The sequence below is a fragment of the Phyllobates terribilis genome, unplaced genomic scaffold (assembly GCF_046119375.1).
Source record: "Phyllobates terribilis strain yellow unplaced genomic scaffold, ASM4611937v1 Scaffold_1024__1_contigs__length_465996, whole genome shotgun sequence".
Taxonomy (NCBI): domain Eukaryota; kingdom Metazoa; phylum Chordata; class Amphibia; order Anura; family Dendrobatidae; genus Phyllobates; species Phyllobates terribilis.
The window spans coordinates 357,612-382,055 of NW_027363784.1; the positions used below are offsets into that span (position 1 = coordinate 357,612).

A 24,444-nucleotide genomic window follows, 5' to 3' on the forward strand; every position below is an offset into this window, starting at 1 on the left:
ATCCATGTAGCCAAAGACTCTCACATCACTGCCACCTCCGCCAGGAACAGGAACCCCTCTAATCACTTTGTCTTTTCTTATTGCGCTCAGCAGGGGCTCCATGGCGCAGATGAACAGGATGGGCGACAAGGGGCATCCCTGCTTCACTCCGGACTCAAGGGGAACTCCATCTGTTAAAAAGCCATTAAGAGAAATTTGACTAAAACAATTTTTATATAAAATCTTAATACAATTTAAAAGCATATTAGGGATACCCATTCTTTTTAAAACTCTAAAAAGAAATCTATGAGAGACTCTATCGAAAGCTTTTTCAAAATCTAGGGCTAAAAGGGCTACATTTTGACCCCGGTCTCTGGAATACCAAATTACATCCCTTAATACGTTTAAAACCTCTGAAATACTTCTGCCTGGTACACTACAAACCTGCTCAGGCTGGATTAGTTTGGCAATGACATTCCTGAGCCGGTTTGCAACCACCTTAGCAAGTACCTTGTAATCAACGTTTAGGAGAGTTATGGGTCTCCAATTCGCTAGAGCACTGCGATCACCTTTTTTATATATCAAAGACACCACTCCTCTCCTCCACGAAAATGGCAACTGTTCAGAAATAAAAACTTCTTTAAAAAGCATAAAAAGGTCCTCTTTTAAAATGTCCCAAAAAGTAAGATAAAACTCTACAGGTAGTCCATCACACCCAGGTGCTTTGCCCTTAGAGAAACTTTTAAAAACATAAAATAATTCCTCTAAAACAATATCGCGTTCTAAAAACTCCTGGTCTGTAAAATTTAACTTAAAATCGAGATCATTAAGAGCATCAGATAAAAAGGACTCATCTATACACTTTTTACTAAAAAGATGCTTATAAAAGTTAAAAGTAGCATTCAACATTCCCTGCATAGATGTTTCACCCTCTAGATTTGTGATCACTTCTCTTTTATCCATGACTTTTTTGAAGAAGAAGCGAGAGCACTTCTCCCCCTCCTCCAAGTGCTGCACTCTAGAGTTAAAAATAATCTCTTTCCCCTTTGTGTCTATGCAGTTCTGGATTTCAGTTTTTAGGCTAGCAATATCATCTCCCACCTCCACCCCTAGCTCTTTGAATTTAAAAAGTGTTTGTAGTTTGGTGTTAAGATCACTAAAACATCTTTTTTTCTCTCTAGCTTTACGTCTCCCTGCTTTTATAAAAAACATTCTGACTTTTTTTTTCAAATTTTCCCACCAGGTTACCATAGGGGCATCAGAAGGTTTTTGTCGCCGCCAGGCTTGATAGGCTTTACCAAAGTCTTGTCGAATCAGAGGGTCCTCCAGCAGGTAAGTACTTAGACGCCAGAGGCCCCTGTTGACCCTCTGTTCATCCCGGTATTCTAGGTGCACCTCCAAGCCCTTATGGTCAGAAAATATATTTGATGTTAAAACACATTTTACAGGGTTAAAATCATCTGATAGGAAAATAAAATCGATCCTGGAGGACACCCCTCTTCCGGACCACGTATAACCAGGGTCCGTCGGCAGGAGTGACCTCCACGCATCGCATAATTTAAAATCAGTTATAAAATCTTTCAATAGATGACATGACTTATCCAATTTGCGTAAAGGGTCACCCCCCGCTCGTTGTTCACTAGCACAAAGACAATTAAAATCACCCCCTACGATCAGGGGAGATGACCCAGTACAGTACAATGGCAATATCCCAAATAAATTAATTCTCTCTTGCTTATCAGGGGGAGCATAAATATTTATTACACGTAGGGTAAAACCATTAAATTTAAAATGCACTAAAACCACTCTGCCTGGTACTATTTCTGTGACAGCATTTACAGTAATATTTCTCCCACGACAGAGGAAGCCCACCCCCGCTGACTTGTTGTCATTGGAGCCAGACCAGATGGAGGGCCCCAGTCTCCAATCTGTCTTGATGTCATTATAATTTAGTGCATGTTGTATCCCGCATTCCTGTAATAAACAAATGTCAAAGTCAGCGGTTTCTAAATACTTGAATAGAGCAGCCCTACGAACTGGGCTCTTTAATGACCTCACATTCAGTGAGACAAGTCTTAATGTCGGCATTCATAGGTCAGGGTGGTGGATCTTCCATGAGGACACCTGACTCAAAGCCCTGTATGTCAAATTGCTCCAGGACATCCGGGCTAGAGGACCCAAACGACTCGATATTCTGTGAGCCGGCGGTTGCCCCCTCGTAGGTCACGGTTCCCAGCCACATTCCAGGAGACGCTGGGGCTTCGACATTCCGTCTCTTTTTCGGGGCAGACTCCACCAGGTCACTGGTACAGTCCTCCTCTTCCTCCACCTCCTCCAGCGGGAGAGACTGGTCCATCAGGATAAGATCACCAACACCGATTCCCTGATGTTCGCCACCTAGAAGCAAAGCCCCCTCATCTGGCTGGCTAATCGCCCTGGAAGATCCTGAGGCCATCGCTGCGTGGTCCCCTGTAGCCAACCGCACAGGGGCACCACCCTCCAGCCCAACAGGATCGGTATCGGGAACCATCGACACGGAGGATACCCTCCCAGAAGGAGGACCCCTCCGCTCCGGTCCATGCGAGGTCCGCCCATCGTTAAGGGACTTCGATGCAGGGGCCGCCCCAGAGGGGCCTCCGGCTCCCTGCTCCATCCCAGCCTTCTCGCCCTTCGAACCGCCCTCCGACGCCGGCCCGCCAGTGAAGACCGGCGGGCGCATCGGCTCAGCTGCAGAAGATGCAGCTTCTGCGTAGGTCCTGGTCCTGGTCCTGTTGGGGCATCCTCGGAACATGTGCCCCGCCTCACCACAAAGATTGCATTTCCTCCCAACGGGACAGTCCTTCATTAAATGTCCGTAACAGCTGCAATTATTGCAGCGGTCTACTTTCCTGCCCATGCAGGACGTTTGGGTATGACCCATTTGTCCACAGTTCCTGCAACATACCGGCATTCCAGGGTAAAATAAGTAGCCTCTGCTCTTACCGATCACAAATGTTGAGGGAGGGTGTAGCATTCCTCCCACTCCGCTTGGGTCCCTCTTTAGACGGGCCATGTACCTCCTCTTGCCGCACCAGAAGCCTACCGCGTTCTTCACAGTGCCCAGGTATCTCAGATCGTCACAATAACGGATAAGGTAGGTCGAGATGTCTGCAGCTTCCACAAAGGGGTTCGGGAAATGCACCACGATAGGGATCTCGTCATAGGCATACAAGAGACAAAAGGTTAGTCCATCCAATTCATCCAAGTAGTTTTTCTCATTTACCTTTTGTACGAGTTGGTGACAGCATCCCTGGCTCTTGAAGGTGATGGTGTAAGTCCCCTTGTACTCATTGTCCTGGAAGCAGAATATGTCTTCCCGCCGAAACTCCAGAACTCCAAGCAGAATCCTATGGCAGATGTAATACAAATTCTTCTCCGTCCTCGATCCTGCTCCAACTTCAATCCTCACGGTGTTCCGCATCCGGGCATCACCCGATGAATATGTGAGCGTTGCCGGCATCCTTCACTCAGGAACGTACCGACTCTTCTCTCTGAAAGGCGCAAGCCTTCATGGGATCCCTTCCCGTTGCTCCCGGACTAATCCTTCCTCCCAATAGCAGCAGGGGGGTTAAGTCCCTCCGAAAAGGAACGATCCCCCCAGGCCGAGAGAAAGGGTACCAAGAGCACCTCACAGGCAAGACCACACAGGTAAACCTGATAGATCGTGCCAAAAGGCCGAGAAGCGATAACCAGAATTGGTTTCAAACTACGGAGCCACCCAAGGATCCTGAAAAGTCCATTTGTGGAGATGAGCTCCTGGACTCCCGTTAAGAAGACATGTTGTCAACCTCTAGATCCCTTACATGCCTGCACTTTTCGGCTTGCTGCTGCTGCAATCCACGCGTTTTAGATCTGCATAACTCCACCTCTTTAAACACAGCACCTTCACCCCCTGCTGTTCCCACCCGCCTCAACACCGTTGGAAGGGAGGAGAACCAATTAAGGCGGGGGGTGGGGTGGAACGAGCAGCTGTCTACCCTTAGCAGGAGGGCTCCTGATTACATACCTCTCCTGCTGCTGCTGCTGCTGGCTGTCCAGCAGCAGACTGAAGGTGGCTGCTGCTGTGCACAGGTATATAAAGGCTCAGAGCCTATTATGACACGCGCAGCCAGCGTTCCATTGCCACATTCCATCTACTGCAGACAGGATACCTGGCTGGCTGAATGTCACTGAGAAGCTCACAGAGACCGCCATAAGCAACAGTTTAACAGAATGCCACAGACTAATCAACCAAACTTTTTGGGTTGGGTTCTCTTTTATAGTCTGCAGGCATTAAATGAAAGAAGTCAGTGTTCCAGCAGAAGGAGACAACGTTTCAGAAAAGGCATTGTAGCAAACCAAAAAAGAAATTTTAAGCGCAGCAGAGTAACCAGCGCACATACCTGTTAGCTCAGGTGAGTTTAAAAGGCTGCTGTTGATAACAAGGGCATTTGCTAAATAGATGGTGTGTGTGCAACAATATACTGAAAGGTCAATTATATTGTGCAGCTTATCTCACCACCTGTAGTTATTTAGGTGAAAGCTCCAAAATGCTTGCCTAATATGTCTGTTTATCCAAAAGGAAGTAAAAAGGGAGAGCTAGAAAGATAGCATTGCATCACATTACATGGCAATGCAATGCACAGTTGCTGAAGTTGAACCAAAATGAGCTTGTAATCTGGCTTCTGCAACTTTGAACATGAAAAATCCAATGAGGAGAAGAAAAGCAAAGCCAAAGAGTCCATCCCAAAATCCGACAAACAAGCAAAATGAACAAAAAACATTGAATTCAATTCTTTCTGATTTTAGAAACTGCATTAAAGAAGGGGTGCACCGGTCCTGGAGATACTGCAATACCAGGTCAATGCGTGGAGTGGACAGAGCAAGCTCTTTTTCCATCTCCCTGTTCTAAAAATCCATTTAATATATGGTCCCCAGATAGGGGACGTATCAGATATTAAACTGATAAGAACAGATACTACACTTGATCTTAGCCAAAAGGCCGAGAAGCGATAACCAGAATTGGTTTCAAACTACGGAGCCACCCAAGGATCCTGAAAAGTCCATTTGTGGAGATGAGCTCCTGGACTCCCGTTAAGAAGACATGTTGTCAACCTCTAGATCCCTTACATGCCTGCACTTTTCGGCTTGCTGCTGCTGCAATCCACGCGTTTTAGATCTGCATAACTCCACCTCTTTAAACACAGCACCTTCACCCCCTGCTGTTCCCACCCGCCTCAACACCGTTGGAAGGGAGGAGAACCAATTAAGGCGGGGGGTGGGGTGGAACGAGCAGCTGTCTACCCTTAGCAGGAGGGCTCCTGATTACATACCTCTCCTGCTGCTGCTGCTGCTGGCTGTCCAGCAGCAGACTGAAGGTGGCTGCTGCTGTGCACAGGTATATAAAGGCTCAGAGCCTATTATGACACGCGCAGCCAGCGTTCCATTGCCACATTCCATCTACTGCAGGCAGGATACCTGGCTGGCTGAATGTCGCTGAGAAGCTCACAGAGACCGCCATAAGCAACAGTTTAACAGAATGCCACAGACTAATCACCCAAACTTTTTGGGTTGGGTTCTCTTTTATAGTCTGCAGGCATTAAATGAAAGAAGTCAGTGTTCCAGCAGAGGGAGACAACGTTTCAGAAAAGGCATTGTAGCAAACCAAAAAAGAAATTTTAAGCGCAGCAGAGTAACCAGCGCACATACCTGTTAGCTCAGGTGAGTTTAAAAGGCTGCTGTTGATAACAAGGGCATTTGCTAAATAGATGGTGTGTGTGCAACAATATACTGAAAGGTCAATTATATTGTGCAGCTTATCTCACCACCTGTAGTTATTTAGGTGAAAGCTCCAAAATGCTTGCCTAATATGTCTGTTTATCCAAAAGGAAGTAAAAAGGGAGAGCTAGAAAGATAGCATTGCATCACATTACATGGCAATGCAATGCACAGTTGCTGAAGTTGAACCAAAATGAGCTTGTAATCTGGCTTCTGCAACTTTGAACATGAAAAATCCAATGAGGAGAAGAAAAGCAAAGCCAAAGAGTCCTTCCCAAAATCCGACAAACAAGCAAAATGAACAAAAAACATTGAATTCAATTCTTTCTGATTTTAGAAACTGCATTAAAGAAGGGGTGCACCGGTCCTGGAGATACTGCAATACCAGGTCAATGTGTGGAGTGGACAGAGCAAGCTCTTTTTCCATCTCCCTGTTCTAAAAATCCATTTAATATATGGTCCCCAGATAGGGGACGTATCAGATATTAAACTGATAAGAACAGATACTACACTTGATCTTAGCCAAAAGGCCGAGAAGCGATAACCAGAATTGGTTTCAAACTACGGAGCCACCCAAGGATCCTGAAAAGTCCATTTGTGGAGATGAGCTCCTGGACTCCCGTTAAGAAGACATGTTGTCAACCTCTAGATCCCTTACATGCCTGCACTTTTCGGCTTGCTGCTGCTGCAATCCACGCGTTTTAGATCTGCATAACTCCACCTCTTTAAACACAGCACCTTCACCCCCTGCTGTTCCCACCCGCCTCAACACCGTTGGAAGGGAGGAGAACCAATTAAGGCGGGGGGTGGGGTGGAACGAGCAGCTGTCTACCCTTAGCAGGAGGGCTCCTGATTACATACCTCTCCTGCTGCTGCTGCTGCTGGCTGTCCAGCAGCAGACTGAAGGTGGCTGCTGCTGTGCACAGGTATATAAAGGCTCAGAGCCTATTATGACACGCGCAGCCAACGTTCCATTGCCACATTCCATCTACTGCAGGCAGGATACCTGGCTGGCTGAATGTCGCTGAGAAGCTCACAGAGACGGCCATAAGCAACAGTTTAACAGAATGCCACAGACTAATCAACCAAACTTTTTGGGTTGGGTTCTCTTTTATAGTCTGCAGGCATTAAATGAAAGAAGTCAGTGTTCCAGCAGAAGGAGACAACGTTTCAGAAAAGGCATTGTAGCAAACCAAAAAAGAAATTTTAAGCGCAGCAGAGTAACCAGCGCACATACCTGTTAGCTCAGGTGAGTTTAAAAGGCTGCTGTTGATAACAAGGGCATTTGCTAAATAGATGGTGTGTGTGCAACAATATACTGAAAGGTCAATTATATTGTGCAGCTTATCTCACCACCTGTAGTTATTTAGGTGAAAGCTCCAAAATGCTTGCCTAATATGTCTGTTTATCCAAAAGGAAGTAAAAAGGGAGAGCTAGAAAGATAGCATTGCATCACATTACATGGCAATGCAATGCACAGTTGCTGAAGTTGAACCAAAATGAGCTTGTAATCTGGCTTCTGCAACTTTGAACATGAAAAATCCAATGAGGAGAAGAAAAGCAAAGCCAAAGAGTCCATCCCAAAATCCGACAAACAAGCAAAATGAACAAAAAACATTGAATTCAATTCTTTCTGATTTTAGAAACTGCATTAAAGAAGGGGTGCACCGGTCCTGGAGATACTGCAATACCAGGTCAATGCGTGGAGTGGACAGAGCAAGCTCTTTTTCCATCTCCCTGTTCTAAAAATCCATTTAATATATGGTCCCCAGATAGGGGACGTATCAGATATTAAACTGATAAGAACAGATTTTTTTTTTTTTTTTTTTATCGAAAGCCCGAATTCGTGTACAAAACCCGAGTGCGCTTAAAAAAGTGACAAGTGCCACAAAAAAAAGTGCACTAGGATGCTGGTCTTCTTGAAACCCTCTCCAAAAGGAGAAGGGTCCCCCAAACCATTCCCCGTCCCTCCGAGCCAGAAGGCCACAGCGAGGAACAGGGACAAATAGCCACCTCCAGCCGGAGCCAGAGGCGACCCAATTTTACCCCCAATACCTGCCCGATTTCTCACCCGAGCAAGGCACTGGGAGCCAAAGACTGTGCTCCCCTCCCGGAAGAGGGGAGCCAACAACGCTCTCCTCCCGAAAGAGGAGAGCCAGTGGGGTTCAGGGGGGAGCGGAACCTGATGGCCACACACTCCCCCCCTAGACCTGCCAAGAGAGGAACCCGTAAGGGAACCGCATCCCGACAAAATCCTAGTAAGGACGTGGACACACGTGAAAAAGTGGACACACAGTGACAAAAAAAAATTAAATAAATAGTGAAGGTTTCACAGTATAATACTGCCCGGACCTTCGACCGGGAATTGAAAAATTCCCCATCCTAAGGCCAGAAGGCCCGGAATAAGGGTGTGTGTGAAGAAAGAAATATTGAAGTGCTAGTGCAAATGTGCCATAAACTCAAGTGGGGTTCCCAATCCCAGTGAGTTAAGGCACCCCAGGGTCACCACTCCTGGGGCACTTCACACTTCGGGCTTTCGATCTTCCCCGGCCCAATGGCGTCGATCCTGGGGGGCCATGCTTTCCACCAGATCACTATATTAGCCACCTGGCGTACTAACAAGCGCCTAAACCCCAGTGTGCATAATGTATCAATCTACTAGGGCGGCCAACATCCAAAACCGCCTTTTCGAAAGATACTACACTTGATCTTAGCCAAAAGGCCGAGAAGCGATAACCAGAATTGGTTTCAAACTACGGAGCCACCCAAGGATCCTGAAAAGTCCATTTGTGGAGATGAGCTCCTGGACTCCCGTTAAGAAGACATGTTGTCAACCTCTAGATCCCTTACATGCCTGCACTTTTCGGCTTGCTGCTGCTGCAATCCACGCGTTTTAGATCTGCATAACTCCACCTCTTTAAACACAGCACCTTCACCCCCTGCTGTTCCCACCCGCCTCAACACCGTTGGAAGGGAGGAGAACCAATTAAGGCGGGGGGTGGGGTGGAACGAGCAGCTGTCTACCCTTAGCAGGAGGGCTCCTGATTACATACCTCTCCTGCTGCTGCTGCTGCTGGCTGTCCAGCAGCAGACTGAAGGTGGCTGCTGCTGTGCACAGGTATATAAAGGCTCAGAGCCTATTATGACACGCGCAGCCAGCGTTCCATTGCCACATTCCATCTACTGCAGGCAGGATACCTGGCTGGCTGAATGTCGCTGAGAAGCTCACAGAGACCGCCATAAGCAACAGTTTAACAGAATGCCACAGACTAATCAACCAAACTTTTTGGGTTGGCTTCTCTTTTATAGTCTGCAGGCATTAAATGAAAGAAGTCAGTGTTCCAGCAGAAGGAGACAACGTTTCAGAAAAGGCATTGTAGCAAACCAAAAAAGAAATTTTAAGCGCAGCAGAGTAACCAGCGCACATACCTGTTAGCTCAGGTGAGTTTAAAAGGCTGCTGTTGATAACAAGGGCATTTGCTAAATAGATGGTGTGTGTGCAACAATATACTGAAAGGTCAATTATATTGTGCAGCTTATCTCACCACCTGTAGTTATTTAGGTGAAAGCTCCAAAATGCTTGCCTAATATGTCTGTTTATCCAAAAGGAAGTAAAAAGGGAGAGCTAGAAAGATAGCATTGCATCACATTACATGGCAATGCAATGCACAGTTGCTGAAGTTGAACCAAAATGAGCTTGTAATCTGGCTTCTGCAACTTTGAACATGAAAAATCCAATGAGGAGAAGAAAAGCAAAGCCAAAGAGTCCATCCCAAAATCCGACAAACAAGCAAAATGAACAAAAAACATTGAATTCAATTCTTTCTGATTTTAGAAACTGCATTAAAGAAGGGGTGCACCGGTCCTGGAGATACTGCAATACCAGGTCAATGCGTGGAGTGGACAGAGCAAGCTCTTTTTCCATCTCCCTGTTCTAAAAATCCATTTAATATATGGTCCCCAGATAGGGGACGTATCAGATATTAAACTGATAAGAACAGATACTACACTTGATCTTAGCCAAAAGGCCGAGAAGCGATAACCAGAATTGGTTTCAAACTACGGAGCCACCCAAGGATCCTGAAAAGTCCATTTGTGGAGATGAGCTCCTGGACTCCCGTTAAGAAGACATGTTGTCAACCTCTAGATCCCTTACATGCCTGCACTTTTCGGCTTGCTGCTGCTGCAATCCACGCGTTTTAGATCTGCATAACTCCACCTCTTTAAACACAGCACCTTCACCCCCTGCTGTTCCCACCCGCCTCAACACCGTTGGAAGGGAGGAGAACCAATTAAGGCGGGGGGTGGGGTGGAACGAGCAGCTGTCTACCCTTAGCAGGAGGGCTCCTGATTACATACCTCTCCTGCTGCTGCTGCTGCTGGCTGTCCAGCAGCAGACTGAAGGTGGCTGCTGCTGTGCACAGGTATATAAAGGCTCAGAGCCTATTATGACACGCGCAGCCAGCGTTCCATTGCCACATTCCATCTACTGCAGGCAGGATACCTGGCTGGCTGAATGTCGCTGAGAAGCTCACAGAGACCGCCATAAGCAACAGTTTAACAGAATGCCACAGACTAATCAACCAAACTTTTTGGGTTGGGTTCTCTTTTATAGTCTGCAGGCATTAAATGAAAGAAGTCAGTGTTCCAGCAGAAGGAGACAACGTTTCAGAAAAGGCATTGTAGCAAACCAAAAAAGAAATTTTAAGCGCAGCAGAGTAACCAGCGCACATACCTGTTAGCTCAGGTGAGTTTAAAAGGCTGCTGTTGATAACAAGGGCATTTGCTAAATAGATGGTGTGTGTGCAACAATATACTGAAAGGTCAATTATATTGTGCAGCTTATCTCACCACCCGTAGTTATTTAGGTGAAAGCTCCAAAATGCTTGCCTAATATGTCTGTTTATCCAAAAGGAAGTAAAAAGGGAGAGCTAGAAAGATAGCATTGCATCACATTACATGGCAATGCAATGCACAGTTGCTGAAGTTGAACCAAAATGAGCTTGTAATCTGGCTTCTGCAACTTTGAACATGAAAAATCCAATGAGGAGAAGAAAAGCAAAGCCAAAGAGTCCATCCCAAAATCCGACAAACAAGCAAAATGAACAAAAAACATTGAATTCAATTCTTTCTGATTTTAGAAACTGCATTAAAGAAGGGGTGCACCGGTCCTGGAGATACTGCAATACCAGGTCAATGCGTGGAGTGGACAGAGCAAGCTCTTTTTCCATCTCCCTGTTCTAAAAATCCATTTAATATATGGTCCCCAGATAGGGGACGTATCAGATATTAAACTGATAAGAACAGATACTACACTTGATCTTAGCCAAAAGGCCGAGAAGCGATAACCAGAATTGGTTTCAAACTACGGAGCCACCCAAGGATCCTGAAAAGTCCATTTGTGGAGATGAGCTCCTGGACTCCCGTTAAGAAGACATGTTGTCAACCTCTAGATCCCTTACATGCCTGCACTTTTCGGCTTGCTGCTGCTGCAATCCACGCGTTTTAGATCTGCATAACTCCACCTCTTTAAACACAGCACCTTCACCCCCTGCTGTTCCCACCCGCCTCAACACCGTTGGAAGGGAGGAGAACCAATTAAGGCGGGGGGTGGGGTGGAACGAGCAGCTGTCTACCCTTAGCAGGAGGGCTCCTGATTACATACCTCTCCTGCTGCTGCTGCTGCTGGCTGTCCAGCAGCAGACTGAAGGTGGCTGCTGCTGTGCACAGGTATATAAAGGCTCAGAGCCTATTATGACACGCGCAGCCAGCGTTCCATTGCCACATTCCATCTACTGCAGGCAGGATACCTGGCTGGCTGAATGTCGCTGAGAAGCTCACAGAGACCGCCATAAGCAACAGTTTAACAGAATGCCACAGACTAATCAACCAAACTTTTTGGGTTGGCTTCTCTTTTATAGTCTGCAGGCATTAAATGAAAGAAGTCAGTGTTCCAGCAGAAGGAGACAACGTTTCAGAAAAGGCATTTTAGCAAACCAAAAAAGAAATTTTAAGCGCAGCAGAGTAACCAGCGCACATACCTGTTAGCTCAGGTGAGTTTAAAAGGCTGCTGTTGATAACAAGGGCATTTGCTAAATAGATGGTGTGTGTGCAACAATATACTGAAAGGTCAATTATATTGTGCAGCTTATCTCACCACCTGTAGTTATTTAGGTGAAAGCTCCAAAATGCTTGCCTAATATGTCTGTTTATCCAAAAGGAAGTAAAAAGGGAGAGCTAGAAAGATAGCATTGCATCACATTACATGGCAATGCAATGCACAGTTGCTGAAGTTGAACCAAAATGAGCTTGTAATCTGGCTTCTGCAACTTTGAACATGAAAAATCCAATGAGGAGAAGAAAAGCAAAGCCAAAGAGTCCATCCCAAAATCCGACAAACAAGCAAAATGAACAAAAAACATTGAATTCAATTCTTTCTGATTTTAGAAACTGCATTAAAGAAGGGGTGCACCGGTCCTGGAGATACTGCAATACCAGGTCAATGCGTGGAGTGGACAGAGCAAGCTCTTTTTCCATCTCCCTGTTCTAAAAATCCATTTAATATATGGTCCCCAGATAGGGGACGTATCAGATATTAAACTGATAAGAACAGATACTACACTTGATCTTAGCCAAAAGGCCGAGAAGCGATAACCAGAATTGGTTTCAAACTACGGAGCCACCCAAGGATCCTGAAAAGTCCATTTGTGGAGATGAGCTCCTGGACTCCCGTTAAGAAGACATGTTGTCAACCTCTAGATCCCTTACATGCCTGCACTTTTCGGCTTGCTGCTGCTGCAATCCACGCGTTTTAGATCTGCATAACTCCACCTCTTTAAACACAGCACCTTCACCCCCTGCTGTTCCCACCCGCCTCAACACCGTTGGAAGGGAGGAGAACCAATTAAGGCGGGGGGTGGGGTGGAACGAGCAGCTGTCTACCCTTAGCAGGAGGGCTCCTGATTACATACCTCTCCTGCTGCTGCTGCTGCTGGCTGTCCAGCAGCAGACTGAAGGTGGCTGCTGCTGTGCACAGGTATATAAAGGCTCAGAGCCTATTATGACACGCGCAGCCAGCGTTCCATTGCCACATTCCATCTACTGCAGGCAGGATACCTGGCTGGCTGAATGTCGCTGAGAAGCTCACAGAGACCGCCATAAGCAACAGTTTAACAGAATGCCACAGACTAATCAACCAAACTTTTTGGGTTGGGTTCTCTTTTATAGTCTGCAGGCATTAAATGAAAGAAGTCAGTGTTCCAGCAGAAGGAGACAACGTTTCAGAAAAGGCATTGTAGCAAACCAAAAAAGAAATTTTAAGCGCAGCAGAGTAACCAGCGCACATACCTGTTAGCTCAGGTGAGTTTAAAAGGCTGCTGTTGATAACAAGGGCATTTGCTAAATAGATGGTGTGTGTGCAACAATATACTGAAAGGTCAATTATATTGTGCAGCTTATCTCACCACCCGTAGTTATTTAGGTGAAAGCTCCAAAATGCTTGCCTAATATGTCTGTTTATCCAAAAGGAAGTAAAAAGGGAGAGCTAGAAAGATAGCATTGCATCACATTACATGGCAATGCAATGCACAGTTGCTGAAGTTGAACCAAAATGAGCTTGTAATCTGGCTTCTGCAACTTTGAACATGAAAAATCCAATGAGGAGAAGAAAAGCAAAGCCAAAGAGTCCATCCCAAAATCCGACAAACAAGCAAAATGAACAAAAAACATTGAATTCAATTCTTTCTGATTTTAGAAACTGCATTAAAGAAGGGGTGCACCGGTCCTGGAGATACTGCAATACCAGGTCAATGCGTGGAGTGGACAGAGCAAGCTCTTTTTCCATCTCCCTGTTCTAAAAATCCATTTAATATATGGTCCCCAGATAGGGGACGTATCAGATATTAAACTGATAAGAACAGATACTACACTTGATCTTAGCCAAAAGGCCGAGAAGCGATAACCAGAATTGGTTTCAAACTACGGAGCCACCCAAGGATCCTGAAAAGTCCATTTGTGGAGATGAGCTCCTGGACTCCCGTTAAGAAGACATGTTGTCAACCTCTAGATCCCTTACATGCCTGCACTTTTCGGCTTGCTGCTGCTGCAATCCACGCGTTTTAGATCTGCATAACTCCACCTCTTTAAACACAGCACCTTCACCCCCTGCTGTTCCCACCCGCCTCAACACCGTTGGAAGGGAGGAGAACCAATTAAGGCGGGGGGTGGGGTGGAACGAGCAGCTGTCTACCCTTAGCAGGAGGGCTCCTGATTACATACCTCTCCTGCTGCTGCTGCTGCTGGCTGTCCAGCAGCAGACTGAAGGTGGCTGCTGCTGTGCACAGGTATATAAAGGCTCAGAGCCTATTATGACACGCGCAGCCAGCGTTCCATTGCCACATTCCATCTACTGCAGGCAGGATACCTGGCTGGCTGAATGTCGCTGAGAAGCTCACAGAGACCGCCATAAGCAACAGTTTAACAGAATGCCACAGACTAATCAACCAAACTTTTTGGGTTGGGTTCTCTTTTATAGTCTGCAGGCATTAAATGAAAGAAGTCAGTGTTCCAGCAGAAGGAGACAACGTTTCAGAAAAGGCATTGTAGCAAACCAAAAAAGAAATTTTAAGCGCAGCAGAGTAACCAGCGCACATACCTGTTAGCTCAGGTGAGTTTAAAAGGCTGCTGTTGATAACAAGGGCATTTGCTAAATAGATGGTGTGTGTGCAACAATATACTGAAAGGTCAATTATATTGTGCAGCTTATCTCACCACCTGTAGTTATTTAGGTGAAAGCTCCAAAATGCTTGCCTAATATGTCTGTTTATCCAAAAGGAAGTAAAAAGGGAGAGCTAGAAAGATAGCATTGCATCACATTACATGGCAATGCAATGCACAGTTGCTGAAGTTGAACCAAAATGAGCTTGTAATCTGGCTTCTGCAACTTTGAACATGAAAAATCCAATGAGGAGAAGAAAAGCAAAGCCAAAGAGTCCATCCCAAAATCCGACAAACAAGCAAAATGAACAAAAAACATTGAATTCAATTCTTTCTGATTTTAGAAACTGCATTAAAGAAGGGGTGCACCGGTCCTGGAGATACTGCAATACCAGGTCAATGCGTGGAGTGGACAAAGCAAGCTCTTTTTCCATCTCCCTGTTCTAAAAATCCATTTAATATATGGTCCCCAGATAGGGGACGTATCAGATATTAAACTGATAAGAACAGATTTTTTGATTGAAGCTGCATCCAAGGCACTGAAAAATGTGACCGAAGTCACACCAAAACAGCGCACGAGGCGAGGATTCATGTGGACCCTTCCCGGAGGAGAGGGTCCCCAATAAACCATCCCCATCCCTCCGAGCCAGAAGGCCACAGCGAGGGTCAGGGATCTCCGATGCTCTCCCTAGCCGAAGCCGGAGAAGAGCCGTTTTCGTGCTCCCAGCTTCCATCTAGGCTGCCACCCTAGTGGAGCTGGAGCCTGTGTTGGTTTCTCAGCCCAAAGCTGACCGGACCTCCGACCGGGTTTATAAAAATTCCCCTTCCTAGCCCGGAGGCCAGGAATAGGGGGGGTTGCTCAGAAAGTATGATTGGCAAAGGTGCGGCGTGCTACGAAGCCAAGTCTTTCTGGGGTTCCCAGTCCCAGTAAGCTTGGACTCCCACCAGGGCGCCTACTCCTGGGGCACATTGCTCCAAAGCCCTCACACTTACCCAGCCTAGTGACTTCGATCCTGGAGGGCCATGTTTTCCATCAGATAACTCTATGAGCCACCTGGCGTACTAACAAGTGCACCAAACCAGTGTGTAATATGCATCAATTTACTAGGGCAGCCCAAGGACAAAACTGCCTTTTCAAAAGATACTACACTTGATCTTAGCCAAAAGGCCGAGAAGCGATAACCAGAATTGGTTTCAAACTACGGAGCCACCCAAGGATCTTGAAAAGTCCATTTGTGGAGATGAGCTCCTGGACTCCCGTTAAGAAGACATGTTGTCAACCTCTAGATCCCTTACATGCCTGCACTTTTCGGCTTGCTGCTGCTGCAATCCACGCGTTTTAGATCTGCATAACTCCACCTCTTTAAACACAGCACCTTCACCCCCTGCTGTTCCCACCCGCCTCAACACCGTTGGAAGGGAGGAGAACCAATTAAGGCGGGGGGTGGGGTGGAACGAGCAGCTGTCTACCCTTAGCAGGAGGGCTCCTGATTACATACCTCTCCTGCTGCTGCTGCTGCTGGCTGTCCAGCAGCAGACTGAAGGTGGCTGCTGCTGTGCACAGGTATATAAAGGCTCAGAGCCTATTATGACACGCGCAGCCAGCGTTCCATTGCCACATTCCATCTACTGCAGGCAGGATACCTGGCTGGCTGAATGTCGCTGAGAAGCTCACAGAGACCGCCATAAGCAACAGTTTAACAGAATGCCACAGACTAATCAACCAAACTTTTTGGGTTGGGTTCTCTTTTATAGTCTGCAGGCATTAAATGAAAGAAGTCAGTGTTCCAGCAGAAGGAGACAACGTTTCAGAAAAGGCATTGTAGCAAACCAAAAAAGAAATTTTAAGCGCAGCAGAGTAACCAGCGCACATACCTGTTAGCTCAGGTGAGTTTAAAAGGCTGCTGTTGATAACAAGGGCATTTGCTAAATAGATGGTGTGTGTGCAACAATATACTGAAAGGTCAATTATATTGTGCAGCTTATCTCACCACCTGTAGTTATTTAGGTGAAAGCTCCAAAATGCTTGCCTAATATGTCTGTTTATCCAAAAGGAAGTAAAAATGGAGAGCTAGAAAGATAGCATTGCATCACATTACATAGCAATGCAATGCACAGTTGCTGAAGTTGAACCAAAATGAGCTTGTAATCTGGCTTCTGCAACTTTGAACATGAAAAATCCAATGAGGAGAAGAAAAGCAAAGCCAAAGAGTCCATCCCAAAATCCGACAAACAAGCAAAATGAACAAAAAACATTGAATTCAATTCTTTCTGATTTTAGAAACTGCATTAAAGAAGGGGTGCACCGGTCCTGGAGATACTGCAATACCAGGTCAATGCGTGGAGTGGACAGAGCAAGCTCTTTTTCCATCTCCCTGTTCTAAAAATCCATTTAATATATGGTCCCCAGATAGGGGACGTATCAGATATTAAACTGATAAGAACAGATACTACACTTGATCTTAGCCAAAAGGCCGAGAAGCGATAACCAGAATTGGTTTCAAACTACGGAGCCACCCAAGGATCCTGAAAAGTCCATTTGTGGAGATGAGCTCCTGGACTCCCGTTAAGAAGACATGTTGTCAACCTCTAGATCCCTTACATGCCTGCACTTTTCGGCTTGCTGCTGCTGCAATCCACGCGTTTTAGATCTGCATAACTCCACCTCTTTAAACACAGCACCTTCACCCCCTGCTGTTCCCACCCGCCTCAACACCGTTGGAAGGGAGGAGAACCAATTAAGGCGGGGGGTGGGGTGGAACGAGCAGCTGTCTACCCTTAGCAGGAGGGCTCCTGATTACATACCTCTCCTGCTGCTGCTGCTGCTGGCTGTCCAGCAGCAGACTGAAGGTGGCTGCTGCTGTGCACAGGTATATAAAGGCTCGGAGCCTATTATGACACGCGCAGCCAGCGTTCCATTGCCACATTCCATCTACTGCAGGCAGGATACCTGGCTGGCTGAATGTCGCTGAGAAGCTCACAGAGACCGCCATAAGCAACAGTTTAACAGAATGCCACAGACTAATCAACCAAACTTTTTGGGTTGGGTTCTCTTTTATAGTCTGCAGGCATTAAATGAAAGAAGTCAGTGTTCCAGCAGAAGGAGACAACGTTTCAGAAAAGGCATTGTAGCAAACCAAAAAAGAAATTTTAAGCGCAGCAGAGTAACCAGCGCACATACCTGTTAGCTCAGGTGAGTTTAAAAGGCTGCTGTTGATAACAAGGGCATTTGCTAAATAGATGGTGTGTGTGCAACAATATACTGAAAGGTCAATTATATTGTGCAGCTTATCTCACCACCTGTAGTTATTTAGGTGAAAGCTCCAAAATGCTTGCCTAATATGTCTGTTTATCCAAAAGGAAGTAAAAAGGGAGAGCTAGAAAGATAGCATTGCATCACATTACATGGCAATGCAATGCACAGTTGCTGAAGTTGAACCAAAATGAGCTTGTAATCTGGCTTCTGCAACTTTGAACATGAATAATCCAATGAGGAGAAGAAAAGCAAAGCCAAAGAGTCCATCCCAAAATCCGACAAACAAGCAAAATGAACAAAAAACATTGAATTCAATTCTTTCTGATTTTAGAAACTGCATTAAAGAAGGGGTGCACCGGTCCTGGAGATACTGCAATACCAGGTCAATGCGTGGAGTGGACAGAGCAAGCTCTTTTTCCATCTCCCTGTTCTAAAAATCCATTTAATATATGGTCCCCAGATAGGGGACGTATCAGATATTAAACTGATAAGAACAGATACTACACTTGATCTTAGCCAAAAGGCCGAGAAGCGATAACCAGAATTGGTTTCAAACTACGGAGCCACCCAAGGATCCTGAAAAGTCCATTTGTGGAGATGAGCTCCTGGACTCCCGTTAAGAAGACATGTTGTCAACCTCTAGATCCCTTACATGCCTGCACTTTTCGGCTTGCTGCTGCTGCAATCCATGCGTTTTAGATCTGCATAACTCCACCTCTTTAAACACAGCACCTTCACCCCCTGCTGTTCCCACCCGCCTCAACACCGTTGGAAGGGAGGAGAACCAATTAAGGCGGGGGGTGGGGTGGAACGAGCAGCTGTCTACCCTTAGCAGGAGGGCTCCTGATTACATACCTCTCCTGCTGCTGCTGCTGGCTGTCCAGCAGCAGACTGAAGGTGGCTGCTGCTGTGCACAGGTATATAAAGGCTCAGAGCCTATTATGACACGCGCAGCCAGCGTTCCATTGCCACATTCCATCTACTGCAGGCAGGATACCTGGCTGGCTGAATGTCGCTGAGAAGCTCACAGAGACCGCCATAAGCAACAGTTTAACAGAATGCCACAGACTAATCAACCAAACTTTTTGGGTTGGGTTCTCTTTTATAGTCTGCAGGCATTAAATGAAAGAAGTCAGTGTTCCAGCAGAAGGAGACAACGTTTCAGAAAAGGCATTGTAGCAAACCAAAAAAGAAATTTTAAGCGCAGCAGAGTAACCAGCGCACATACCTGTTAGCTCAGGTGAGTTTAAAAGGCTGCTGTTGATAACAAGGGCATTTGCTAAATAGATGGTGTGTGTGCAACAATATACTGAAAGGTCAATTATATTGTGCAGCTTATCTCACCACCTGTAGTTATTTAGGTGAAAGCTCCAAAATGCTTGCCTAATATGTCTGTTTATCCAAAAGGAAGTAAAAAGGGAGAGCTAGAAAGATAGCATTGCATCACATTACATGGCAATGCAATGCACAGTTGCTGAAGTTGAACCAAAATGAGCTTGTAATCTGGCTTCTGCAACTTTGAACATGAAAAATCCAATGAGGAGAAGAAAAGCAAAGCCAAAGAGTCCATCCCAAAATCCGACAAACAAGCAAAATGAACAAAAAACATTGAATTCAATTCTTTCTGATTTTAGAAACTGCATTAAAGAAGGGGTGCACCGGTCCTGGAGATACTGCAATACCAGGTCAATGCGTGGAGTGGACAGAGCAAGCTCTTTTTCCATCTCCCTGTTCTAAAAATCCATTTAATATATGGTCCCCAGATAGGGGACGTATCAGATATTAAACTGATAAGAACAGATACTACACTTGATCTTAGCCAAAAGGCCGAGAAGCGATAACCAGAATTGGTTTCAAACTACGGAGCCACCCAAGGATCCTGAAAAGTCCATTTGTGGAGATGAGCTCCTGGACTCCCGTTAAGAAGACATGTTGTCAACCTCTAGATCCCTTACATGCCTGCACTTTTCGGCTTGCTGCTGCTGCAATCCACGCGTTTTAGATCTGCATAACTCCACCTCTTTAAACACAGCACCTTCACCCCCTGCTGTTCCCACCCGCCTCAACACCGTTGGAAGGGAGGAGAACCAATTAAGGCGGGGGGTGGGGTGGAACGAGCAGCTGTCTACCCTTAGCAGGAGGGCTCCTGATTACATACCTCTCCTGCTGCTGCTGCTGGCTGTCCAGCAGCAGACTGAAGGTGGCTGCTGCTGTGCACAGGTATATAAAGGCTCAGAGCCTATTATGACACGCGCAGCCAGCGTTCCATTGCCACATTCCATCTACTGCAGGCAGGATACCTGGCTGGCTGAATGTCGCTGAGAAGCTCACAGAGACCGCCATAAGCAACAGTTTAACAGAATGCCACAGACTAATCAACCAAACTTTTTGGGTTGGGTTCTCTTTTATAGTCTGCAGGCATTAAATGAAAGAAGTCAGTGTTCCAGCAGAAGGAGACAACGTTTCAGAAAAGGCATTGTAGCAAACCAAAAAAGAAATTTTAAGCGCAGCAGAGTAACCAGCGCACATACCTGTTAGCTCAGGTGAGTTTAAAAGGCTGCTGTTGATAACAAGGGCATTTGCTAAATAGATGGTGTGTGTGCAACAATATACTGAAAGGTCAATTATATTGTGCAGCTTATCTCACCACCTGTAGTTATTTAGGTGAAAGCTCCAAAATGCTTGCCTAATATGTCTGTTTATCCAAAAGGAAGTAAAAAGGGAGAGCTAGAAAGATAGCATTGCATCACATTACATGGCAATGCAATGCACAGTTGCTGAAGTTGAACCAAAATGAGCTTGTAATCTGGCTTCTGCAACTTTGAACATGAAAAATCCAATGAGGAGAAGAAAAGCAAAGCCAAAGAGTCCATCCCAAAATCCGACAAACAAGCAAAATGAACAAAAAACATTGAATTCAATTCTTTCTGATTTTAGAAACTGCATTAAAGAAGGGGTGCACCGGTCCTGGAGATACTGCAATACCAGGTCAATGCGTGGAGTGGACAAAGCAAGCTCTTTTTCCATCTCCCTGTTCTAAAAATCCATTTAATATATGGTCCCCAGATAGGGGACGTATCAGATATTAAACTGATAAGAACAGATTTTTTGATTGAAGCTGCATCCAAGGCACTGAAAAATGTGACCGAAGTCACACCAAAACAGCGCACGAGGCGAGGATTCATGTGGACCCTTCCCGGAGGAGAGGGTCCCCAATAAACCATCCCCATCCCTCCGAGCCAGAAGGCCACAGCGAGGGTCAGGGATCTCCGATGCTCTCCCTAGCCGAAGCCGGAGAAGAGCCGTTTTCGTGCTCCCAGCTTCCATCTAGGCTGCCACCCTAGTGGAGCTGGAGCCTGTGTTGGTTTCTCAGCCCAAAGCTGACCGGACCTCCGACCGGGTTTATAAAAATTCCCCTTCCTAGCCCGGAGGCCAGGAATAGGGGGGGTTGCTCAGAAAGTATGATTGGCAAAGGTGCGGCGTGCTACGAAGCCAAGTCTTTCTGGGGTTCCCAGTCCCAGTAAGCTTGGACTCCCACCAGGGCGCCTACTCCTGGGGCACATTGCTCCAAAGCCCTCACACTTACCCAGCCTAGTGACTTCGATCCTGGAGGGCCATGTTTTCCATCAGATAACTCTATGAGCCACCTGGCGTACTAACAAGTGCACCAAACCAGTGTGTAATATGCATCAATTTACTAGGGCAGCCCAAGGACAAAACTGCCTTTTCAAAAGATACTACACTTGATCTTAGCCAAAAGGCCGAGAAGCGATAACCAGAATTGGTTTCAAACTACGGAGCCACCCAAGGATCTTGAAAAGTCCATTTGTGGAGATGAGCTCCTGGACTCCCGTTAAGAAGACATGTTGTCAACCTCTAGATCCCTTACATGCCTGCACTTTTCGGCTTGCTGCTGCTGCAATCCACGCGTTTTAGATCTGCATAACTCCACCTCTTTAAACACAGCACCTTCACCCCCTGCTGTTCCCACCCGCCTCAACACCGTTGGAAGGGAGGAGAACCAATTAAGGCGGGGGGTGGGGTGGAACGAGCAGCTGTCTACCCTTAGCAGGAGGGCTCCTGATTACATACCTCTCCTGCTGCTGCTGCTGCTGGCTGTCCAGCAGCAGACTGAAGGTGGCTGCTGCTGTGCACAGGTATATAAAGGCTCAGAGCCTATTATGACACGCGCAGCCAGCGTTCCATTGCCACATTCCATCTACTGCAGGCAGGATACCTGGCTGGCTGAATGTCGCTGAGAAGCTCACAGAGACCGCCATAAGCAACAGTTTAACAGAATGCCACAGACTAATCAACCAAACTTTTTGGGTTGGGTTCTCTTTTATAGTCTGCAGGCATTAAATGAAAGAAGTCAGTGTTCCAGCAGAAGGAGACAACGTTTCAGAAAAGGCATTGTAGCAAACCAAAAAAGAAATTTTAAGCGCAGCAGAGTAACCAGCGCACATACCTGTTAGCTCAGGTGAGTTTAAAAGGCTGCTGTTGATTACAAGGGCATTTGCTAAATAGATGGTGTGTGTGCAACAATATACTGAAAGGTCAATTATATTGTGCAGCTTATCTCACCACCTGTAGTTATTTAGGTGAAAGCTCCAAAATGCTTGCCTAATATGTCTGTTTATCCAAAAGGAAGTAAAAATGGAGAGCTAGAAAGATAGCATTGCATCACATTACATAGCAATGCAATGCACAGTTGCTGAAGTTGAACCAAAATGAGCTTGTAATCTGGCTTCTGCAACTTTGAACATGAAAAATCCAATGAGGAGAAGAAAAGCAAAGCCAAAGAGTCCATCCCAAAATCCGACAAACAAGCAAAATGAACAAAAAACATTGAATTCAATTCTTTCTGATTTTAGAAACTGCATTAAAGAAGGGGTGCACCGGTCCTGGAGATACTGCAATACCAGGTCAATGCGTGGAGTGGACAGAGCAAGCTCTTTTTCCATCTCCCTGTTCTAAAAATCCATTTAATATATGGTCCCCAGATAGGGGACGTATCAGATATTAAACTGATAAGAACAGATACTACACTTGATCTTAGCCAAAAGGCCGAGAAGCGATAACCAGAATTGGTTTCAAACTACGGAGCCACCCAAGGATCCTGAAAAGTCCATTTGTGGAGATGAGCTCCTGGACTCCCGTTAAGAAGACATGTTGTCAACCTCTAGATCCCTTACATGCCTGCACTTTTCGGCTTGCTGCTGCTGCAATCCACGCGTTTTAGATCTGCATAACTCCACCTCTTTAAACACAGCACCTTCACCCCCTGCTGTTCCCACCCGCCTCAACACCGTTGGAAGGGAGGAGAACCAATTAAGGCGGGGGGTGGGGTGGAACGAGCAGCTGTCTACCCTTAGCAGGAGGGCTCCTGATTACATACCTCTCCTGCTGCTGCTGCTGCTGGCTGTCCAGCAGCAGACTGAAGGTGGCTGCTGCTGTGCACAGGTATATAAAGGCTCGGAGCCTATTATGACACGCGCAGCCAGCGTTCCATTGCCACATTCCATCTACTGCAGGCAGGATACCTGGCTGGCTGAATGTCGCTGAGAAGCTCACAGAGACCGCCATAAGCAACAGTTTAACAGAATGCCACAGACTAATCAACCAAACTTTTTGGGTTGGGTTCTCTTTTATAGTCTGCAGGCATTAAATGAAAGAAGTCAGTGTTCCAGCAGAAGGAGACAACGTTTCAGAAAAGGCATTGTAGCAAACCAAAAAAGAAATTTTAAGCGCAGCAGAGTAACCAGCGCACATACCTGTTAGCTCAGGTGAGTTTAAAAGGCTGCTGTTGATAACAAGGGCATTTGCTAAATAGATGGTGTGTGTGCAACAATATACTGAAAGGTCAATTATATTGTGCAGCTTATCTCACCACCTGTAGTTATTTAGGTGAAAGCTCCAAAATGCTTGCCTAATATGTCTGTTTATCCAAAAGGAAGTAAAAAGGGAGAGCTAGAAAGATAGCATTGCATCACATTACATGGCAATGCAATGCACAGTTGCTGAAGTTGAACCAAAATGAGCTTGTAATCTGGCTTCTGCAACTTTGAACATGAATAATCCAATGAGGAGAAGAAAAGCAAAGCCAAAGAGTCCATCCCAAAATCCGACAAACAAGCAAAATGAACAAAAAACATTGAATTCAATTCTTTCTGATTTTAGAAACTGCATTAAAGAAGGGGTGCACCGGTCCTGGAGATACTGCAATACCAGGTCAATGCGTGGAGTGGACAGAGCAAGCTCTTTTTCCATCTCCCTGTTCTAAAAATCCATTTAATATATGGTCCCCAGATAGGGGACGTATCAGATATTAAACTGATAAGAACAGATACTACACTTGATCTTAGCCAAAAGGCCGAGAAGCGATAACCAGAATTGGTTTCAAACTACGGAGCCACCCAAGGATCCTGAAAAGTCCATTTGTGGAGATGAGCTCCTGGACTCCCGTTAAGAAGACATGTTGTCAACCTCTAGATCCCTTACATGCCTGCACTTTTCGGCTTGCTGCTGCTGCAATCCATGCGTTTTAGATCTGCATAACTCCACCTCTTTAAACACAGCACCTTCACCCCCTGCTGTTCCCACCCGCCTCAACACCGTTGGAAGGGAGGAGAACCAATTAAGGCGGGGGGTGGGGTGGAACGAGCAGCTGTCTACCCTTAGCAGGAGGGCTCCTGATT

The 24,444-nt window shown here is 46.1% G+C and overlaps 14 non-coding genes and 3 pseudogenes across 14 annotated transcripts; all 17 read right to left on the reverse strand.

The window, feature by feature from the left end:
* Positions 1-4,820: 4,820 nt before the first annotated feature.
* LOC141241795 (U2 spliceosomal RNA) lies at positions 4,821-5,011 on the reverse strand. The gene has a single exon (XR_012306491.1). It is a non-coding gene; the product is annotated as a U2 spliceosomal RNA (small nuclear RNA).
* A 1,115-nt stretch (positions 5,012-6,126) lies between these two features.
* Positions 6,127-6,317, reverse strand: LOC141241849 (U2 spliceosomal RNA). The gene has a single exon (XR_012306543.1). It is a non-coding gene; the product is annotated as a U2 spliceosomal RNA (small nuclear RNA).
* A 1,115-nt stretch (positions 6,318-7,432) lies between these two features.
* LOC141241928 (U2 spliceosomal RNA) lies at positions 7,433-7,618 on the reverse strand. Its single transcript, XR_012306609.1, has one exon. It is a non-coding gene; the product is annotated as a U2 spliceosomal RNA (small nuclear RNA).
* Positions 7,619-8,329: 711 nt separating this feature from the next.
* On the reverse strand, positions 8,330-8,509 carry LOC141241945 (U2 spliceosomal RNA; annotated as a pseudogene).
* Positions 8,510-9,624: 1,115 nt separating this feature from the next.
* On the reverse strand, positions 9,625-9,815 carry LOC141241798 (U2 spliceosomal RNA). Its single transcript, XR_012306493.1, has one exon. It is a non-coding gene; the product is annotated as a U2 spliceosomal RNA (small nuclear RNA).
* Positions 9,816-10,930: 1,115 nt separating this feature from the next.
* LOC141241799 (U2 spliceosomal RNA) lies at positions 10,931-11,121 on the reverse strand. The gene has a single exon (XR_012306494.1). It is a non-coding gene; the product is annotated as a U2 spliceosomal RNA (small nuclear RNA).
* Positions 11,122-12,236: 1,115 nt separating this feature from the next.
* Positions 12,237-12,427, reverse strand: LOC141241800 (U2 spliceosomal RNA). Its single transcript, XR_012306495.1, has one exon. It is a non-coding gene; the product is annotated as a U2 spliceosomal RNA (small nuclear RNA).
* A 1,115-nt stretch (positions 12,428-13,542) lies between these two features.
* On the reverse strand, positions 13,543-13,733 carry LOC141241801 (U2 spliceosomal RNA). Its single transcript, XR_012306496.1, has one exon. It is a non-coding gene; the product is annotated as a U2 spliceosomal RNA (small nuclear RNA).
* Positions 13,734-14,848: 1,115 nt separating this feature from the next.
* On the reverse strand, positions 14,849-15,030 carry LOC141241881 (U2 spliceosomal RNA). The gene has a single exon (XR_012306573.1). It is a non-coding gene; the product is annotated as a U2 spliceosomal RNA (small nuclear RNA).
* Positions 15,031-15,554: 524 nt separating this feature from the next.
* On the reverse strand, positions 15,555-15,670 carry LOC141241943 (U2 spliceosomal RNA; annotated as a pseudogene).
* A 1,115-nt stretch (positions 15,671-16,785) lies between these two features.
* Positions 16,786-16,976, reverse strand: LOC141241802 (U2 spliceosomal RNA). Its single transcript, XR_012306497.1, has one exon. It is a non-coding gene; the product is annotated as a U2 spliceosomal RNA (small nuclear RNA).
* Positions 16,977-18,091: 1,115 nt separating this feature from the next.
* LOC141241804 (U2 spliceosomal RNA) lies at positions 18,092-18,282 on the reverse strand. Its single transcript, XR_012306499.1, has one exon. It is a non-coding gene; the product is annotated as a U2 spliceosomal RNA (small nuclear RNA).
* Positions 18,283-19,394: 1,112 nt separating this feature from the next.
* LOC141241805 (U2 spliceosomal RNA) lies at positions 19,395-19,585 on the reverse strand. Its single transcript, XR_012306500.1, has one exon. It is a non-coding gene; the product is annotated as a U2 spliceosomal RNA (small nuclear RNA).
* Positions 19,586-20,697: 1,112 nt separating this feature from the next.
* On the reverse strand, positions 20,698-20,879 carry LOC141241882 (U2 spliceosomal RNA). Its single transcript, XR_012306574.1, has one exon. It is a non-coding gene; the product is annotated as a U2 spliceosomal RNA (small nuclear RNA).
* A 524-nt stretch (positions 20,880-21,403) lies between these two features.
* LOC141241944 (U2 spliceosomal RNA) lies at positions 21,404-21,519 on the reverse strand (annotated as a pseudogene).
* Positions 21,520-22,634: 1,115 nt separating this feature from the next.
* Positions 22,635-22,825, reverse strand: LOC141241806 (U2 spliceosomal RNA). The gene has a single exon (XR_012306501.1). It is a non-coding gene; the product is annotated as a U2 spliceosomal RNA (small nuclear RNA).
* A 1,115-nt stretch (positions 22,826-23,940) lies between these two features.
* LOC141241807 (U2 spliceosomal RNA) lies at positions 23,941-24,131 on the reverse strand. The gene has a single exon (XR_012306502.1). It is a non-coding gene; the product is annotated as a U2 spliceosomal RNA (small nuclear RNA).
* Positions 24,132-24,444: the final 313 nt, after the last annotated feature.